This window comes from Chinchilla lanigera, unplaced genomic scaffold (genome assembly GCF_000276665.1).
Source record: "Chinchilla lanigera isolate Chin_1 unplaced genomic scaffold, ChiLan1.0 scaffold00003, whole genome shotgun sequence".
Lineage (NCBI taxonomy): Eukaryota > Metazoa > Chordata > Mammalia > Rodentia > Chinchillidae > Chinchilla > Chinchilla lanigera.
This window is the reverse complement of record NW_004955404.1, coordinates 1,858,163-1,864,210: the sequence shown is the minus strand read 5'-3', so window position 1 is coordinate 1,864,210 and position 6,048 is coordinate 1,858,163.

The window sequence follows — 6,048 nt, the reverse complement described above, 5'->3', positions numbered from 1 at the left end:
GTGGAGAATTATCAGATTAATACAAGCCAAAAGTAAACTAAATGGAAAAAATATGATCAAATCAACTGAAACTAAAGATAGAAGAATCAGTCAGGCATGGTGGCACACCCCTGCCATCCCAGAGCTCTGGGAGGCTGAGGCAGGAGGGCTGCAGGTTTGAGCCCAGCCTGGGCACCTTACGGATTTAGCAAGATCCTGTCTCAAATTAAAAAATAAAAAGGGATAGCAATGTAGCTCAGTTGAAGAGCATCCTGGGTTCAATCTTCAATACTGAAAAGAAAAAATAGAAAATCAGGATAAAACATTATGAACTGATATGTCATTATGTATGAACAAGTTATAAAAGTTTATAATCAACCTGGGCACTGAACATAATGTATAAATTTCTAAACAGATTTGAAAAATGAAGAGAGCTTAATTTAAAATCTTAGTCTTCTTCATCCAGGTATGGTGGTGCTCACCTGTAATCCTAGCACTCGGGATGCTGAGGCAGAAGGATTGTTTTGAGTTTGAGGCCAGCCTGGGACAAAGTGAGCTCAAGACCAGCCTGAACTGCATAGTGAGATCTTGTCTTAAAAAGACAAAAAAATAAAACAAAAAAGCTTAATCTTTGGGAACTGACATGTTACAGGCACCAAGGGGTGGGGACAGAAATGATTTGGAAATTTGGAGGGCAGTGTGCAAGTCTAGCCTGGCTCCGGAGGGCCTGTGGTTGCAGGACAGCTCTGTGGCCAGATTGCAGGGACCCACGCACTTGGCAAGACTTGCAGAACCGCACACACGTGTGCACGCACACGTATGCACATGTGCAAGGCATGTCAGCCGTGTCTTTGGTTAGCAGGGCCACCCCAGCTTGCTCCCATCTGAAAACGAGCCCTGGGTACGGCTCTGTCGCTGAGGGCCCCGTGAGGGTGGGTGGAAAGCGCTTTGGAAACACTGAGAGTAAATTTATTTCAGAATATCAAGCAAAGAGTTTTTTTGCTGGGAGTGGCGGCACACGCCTGTAATCCCAGCACTTGGGTGGCTGAGGCAGGAGGATCATTGCAAGTTTGAGACCAGCTTGGTGTACAACAGGAGCTCAAGGCCAGCCTGAACGGCATGGTGAGACCCCGTCTCAAAAAGATACACACACACAAAAAAATTTTTTAAAAGTATAAAATCCTTACCTAGTATGAGCATACACTCTCTCTAACAGAGCACATGCATTTCTCTGGAGGTTCACGGACCATTTAAAATCTTAGCAGAGCCTGGAAAGTAGGGATTTGTTGGCTCAGCTGCCGAGTCACAGCAGGCGGGTCACAAGTTCGAGGCTGGCCAGGGCCGCACAGGGAGCCCAAGGCCAGGCTGCGCAGCACAGCAAGACTGTGTCTCTGAAAACCCCAAATGGGAAAATGTGGTACCCCAAGGCAGGAGGCGGCCACTGAGTCTCAGCCTTGGGGTAGTTAAATAAGTTCTTAGAGATTTGGTGGAGAGGAAATCCAAAGGGCAATTACAAACCTCTTTGGACGCAGGGGAAAAGAAACTGCTTTCTAATAAATCTCCAGGGACGCAGCGAAAGCTATAATGGGAAGGAAGAAGTAACTGCACACTGGTCCTGGGAAATGAGTCAGCACCGAGGACCCGAGGTTTGACCCCATTGATTCTGACACAGGCGGCGATGGCTCGCTCCGGGCTCCAGGCTCCGGGCTCCTGGGTGGGACCAGGGCCCCCTGGCTGGCCTCAAAGCCCAGCTGGGGGCGGGCATAGATGAGGGGTGGGTGTGTCACAGCTCAGGAACCTGAGCATCGGAAATCTCGACCTTTGCAGGGACTGCCTGCATCCCGCACTGGGCACAGGGCGACACCTCCAATTCACGGGCCACAGGGAGCGTCACCCCGCACCGCGGGGCGCAGCGGTGCGCATCTGTCTTCCTGGGGTATTTGCTAGAAAGCATTTTGAAGGGACAGCTTGGAAGGAAAGCTGTAGATATTCAGAAACACAAGAGGCACCGGGAGCAGGTGAACCGAGGAGCAGGAGGAGGGATCACAAGCCGAGACGCACCGAATGTGCTGCCCAAACTCCGTGGGTTCATGATGTGCGTGAGAAACACCTCTCATCCCTGGGAGGGTGTGAGTGCTGATTCGAGGTGCTGGAGCCAGGGTAACCACAGAGGAGGACAGCACTTCCCCTGTCCTCCCCGCAGGAACCCCGGCCAGGCTCCCCTGTGGTGGGTCGTGGGCGGTGCCTACCGAATGCTGGACAGCAGGACGTGGCAGGTGTGCAGGGCAGGGCTCGCGCTCCTCTGGGGCGCCGGCTTGTGCACTTGGCACGCCTGCTTCCTTCCTGCACGCCCCTTCCCAGGCCTCCGCTCCCTCCCCCTCTGAGATCCAGCTCGCTGCTTCCTAGCATCTATCTTTTCTTTGGCTGCAGACATGTACAAAAAAAAGAAGGGGATGAAGAGATGGAGGAGGGAGAGGGGTAAAGAAGGGATGGAGACGGCTGTGTACTCTGCCGGCTCCCACAAGGAACGTAAACATCATGCACTGCAAACACGAACTAATCAGAAGTTCTGGGAAAGGGGCGGGCCGTGGCAGGGGGCACACTGGCTCCAGTAGAATGAGCAGTGCGGCAGGACAAGGATGGCTGGATTTGCAAGGACCGGTCCTGTGAGACCAGAGCGCGGGAGTGTCTTCGGATCTCAGAGGCCCCCAGCTTGGGCACCTCCTGGGAGAGGACAGGAAGCCCTGGCCCGTCCTGGGCGAGGTGTTTCTCGGGAGGTGAAGGTCCCTCAGGAATCCTACTGCGGGCCGAAATTTGTGCGCAGTCCTAACTCCCAGCACCTGAGTGCGACTTTATTTGACATTATAATTATTTTTTTTTTTTGGTTTTTCTCCGGTACCGGGAACCGAACTCACGACCTTGCACTTGCCAGGCAGGTGCTTTTGCCGCTGAGCTAAATCCCCAGCCCCTGCGACTTTATTTGAAAGCAGGGCTTTGCCGATGTAACCAAGCCAGGTGGGCTCGTCCTGGGTTTGGCAGGGTGGGCCCTGGTCCGTGGCTGGTTCCCCTTTACAAGATGGAAACGTAGACACAGACAAAGGGGTGCTGCTATGTGAAGACAGAGGTAGAGACGGAGAGATTCATCCACACGTCACAGACAGGGGCCAAGGGTCCTAGCTCCCACCCTGGCGCGGACGATTCCCCTGGCCGAGCCGAAGCCCAGAGCAGGGTCCACTGTGGGTTCATGTGCGTGTGCAGACCAAGGCAGGTGCATCACAGGAGCCCAGGAAGCAGCCGCCCAGGAAGGAAATCTGAGTGCACCTCTGTCACCAGCCAGAAGGCACGGCCACAAGTGCAGTGTCCACAGCTGCACAGGTGTCCCTTGACACCTGTCTGTGCCCGTCATCACCCTACACCTGGGTGTGGAGAGCCAGCCAGAACACGCAGGCACCTACGCATGGAGACGGCAGGGAGGCTCAGGCAGTGGGAGGGTGGTGGGTCCCAAGCCTGGGGGAGCTGCTGTGAGGACGCTGCTGGAGAACTCAGCACGGCGAGTGCTGTCCTCGGCGCCCGGAGGGGGAGGATTCTGGGTCCCCGTCTCCTCCCAGCCTACCACGGCACCTCACAACCAGGAGGAAGGCTCCGCCGAGAACCTGGGCGTGCAGTGGGACCAGGCAAGGGGCACAGGGCATGCACTGTCACAGTGACGGGGACACTCGCCTGTCAGAGGTGGGGAGTGGCACAGGCGCTGGGTCGTGAGATGACCCCCACGCTGCGCACAGGTACTGGCTGGGGAGGCCCTGGGCCGAAAGAGCAGCTTTGTTCCCTCTGAGCCCCAAGACCTGTGCCGCTGGCAGGCTGCTCCCCCCGACACCCTCTGCACTGCGTCGCTGTTCAGTGTAGATACGGAAGCTCCTCGAGTCCCACGCGTTTAGAGGCTGCATCATGGGGTGCTACGCTCGTCAGGGGACTTGTCCACAGCTGAGCTCCTGGCTGACTGCGCTGTAGGCAGCGGGAGGTTGGAGGTGGTCACTCACAGGGGTGTGGCCAGAAGGGTGTGTCTTGTCCCTGGCTCCACCCCTCTCTCTGCTTCCTGGCTGCATAGGGTGAGCAGATTTCTTCTGCCATGGTGTACCTGCCTTAGAGCCTGCCAACCATGGCTTTACCCCCCTGACACACCAAACAAACGTGTCCCCCTTTAAGTCCTGAGTGGTGGGCATTACACCCCGGTGATGGGGAAGCTGACCAATGCAGTCTCTGCTCCTCCTCTTCTTCACTGTACCCCCGCTGTCTTCCTCAGGGAGCTACTTACACCCAAGTTGTTGGCTCTTGATCTCTTCTGAGGGGAGCTAGACTTGGGTAAGCACCCCACCTGTATTCTGATTAATTACATACTGGATGGGTAAGATATCTTAAGATGTGGTGCGAGTTTTCAGCCATATGTGTTTATAAACTACTTTTGCCTGCTCTGCATGTTTCATTTTTTACATTTGATCATATTTACCTTAAACAAATAGGACACTTGCATGAACTGAGTACCTTTGGTGATGTGCAAAAGCTACAGTGAGCTCCACAGAACTGCTTCCGAACGCTGTTCTCCAAGCCAGATGATAGCCAATTCCAGAACAGCAAATCTACAGGGTGTGGTTGCTACACAGTCTAGGGCAGTGATGGCGAACCTTTTAGAGGTTTCAATCATACAAATAGACCACTACAGCACGAGCGCCATAGCTTCGCCACCACTGTTCTAGGTCAGCGTTCTTCCGACAGTTTAAGGTTGGGTGGATTTCCACACTTAACCTTTTCCAAAAACCGTGTTCCAAGGACACAAGCTCCACGGAGCTCTGGGAGTTACAGCTTTGCAGCTGAGTGCGTGGGGACCCCCAAGGATGACGGGGAACGTGGCTATGAGACATGAACAGCAGCCCTGCCGAGGGTGAAGCTGGAACCTCTCCTGCAGAGCGCTGGCCCTGAAAGCCACTCCACGTGCCTCTGGGGAGGGCAGAAGAGGCCGCCACAGACAGGCCATAGTTGTCCTTTGGCCACTGTCTCCTGGGCCCTCAGCCGCTGACTGGCCAGCTCCTGATTGCCCTCCGTGGCGCCTGGCTCAGGGCTCAGGCACTTGGAAAGTGGCAGGGAGTTTAAGCAAGTGCCTGCCCTGTTCCTGAGTTCCTAAAAACATCCCCAGTGGGCAGTGCTACTTTCTAGAATCTCTTCCAAGTAAACATGTTTGAAATTCATGTATAGAGAAAGGATGCAGCTAATAACCAGAGCCCTCACTGGTGGGGGCTTCTGCAGAAACGCCCGGGTCTCACGGGCCGGGGGTGCGCTGAGTCTCCTCTCCACAGGGCACCCAGGCTGCCCCGGGTCCCAGGCCCAGCGCTTCCTGGGGGTTTCTGTACTCAGCAGAGTCGCCGATGTAGGACTAATTCTTTTCACCAGACTATAAGCATCAGTTTAAGAGCATCTGAAGTTGTAATGTGTGCACTCTAAATGATCTTGTCAATCCAGCGAGAATGAGTCTCCCTGGGCTGACCCTCCCCTTGACAAAGACGGTTTGGGTACAGCACGCGACAGTCACCAAGGGCTGCACCGCCCCCGGAGACCGAGAAGGAGAGGGTAGGATGGCGGGACCCTAGCCCAAGGCCTCCCTTTGGGTATGCGCACAGGGAACCACTTCTCCGGCCATGACAGGGCCAACAGTGCCAGGGCCCTGCTCAGAGCTGGCCAGCGCGGAGCCGGCAGCTGTTGTCCCGGAATAGCTTGCCCTCCTAATCCAAGATTCACCATGCCATTTGCATTTTGTGTTTTTGCAAAGTACACTGAGCCGCTTCACTAGATGCTGGGATTAAACGCACTCGCGACTGCAGTCGAAGTTCTCCAGGAGACAGCGGGGAAGGAAGGAGGGAGCCTCTCATGGCTTCCAGCCTGGGAGTCACATGGAGTGACAGATGTGCAGCACAAGGCAAGCGCTCGGGCGGCCGCGAGCGCCGTCCTGGGCTGCGGAAGCCGCGGCAGCCAGGCAGAGCGCGGCGCACGTGGGCACCCACGGCGCGCTGGAGGGAGGGG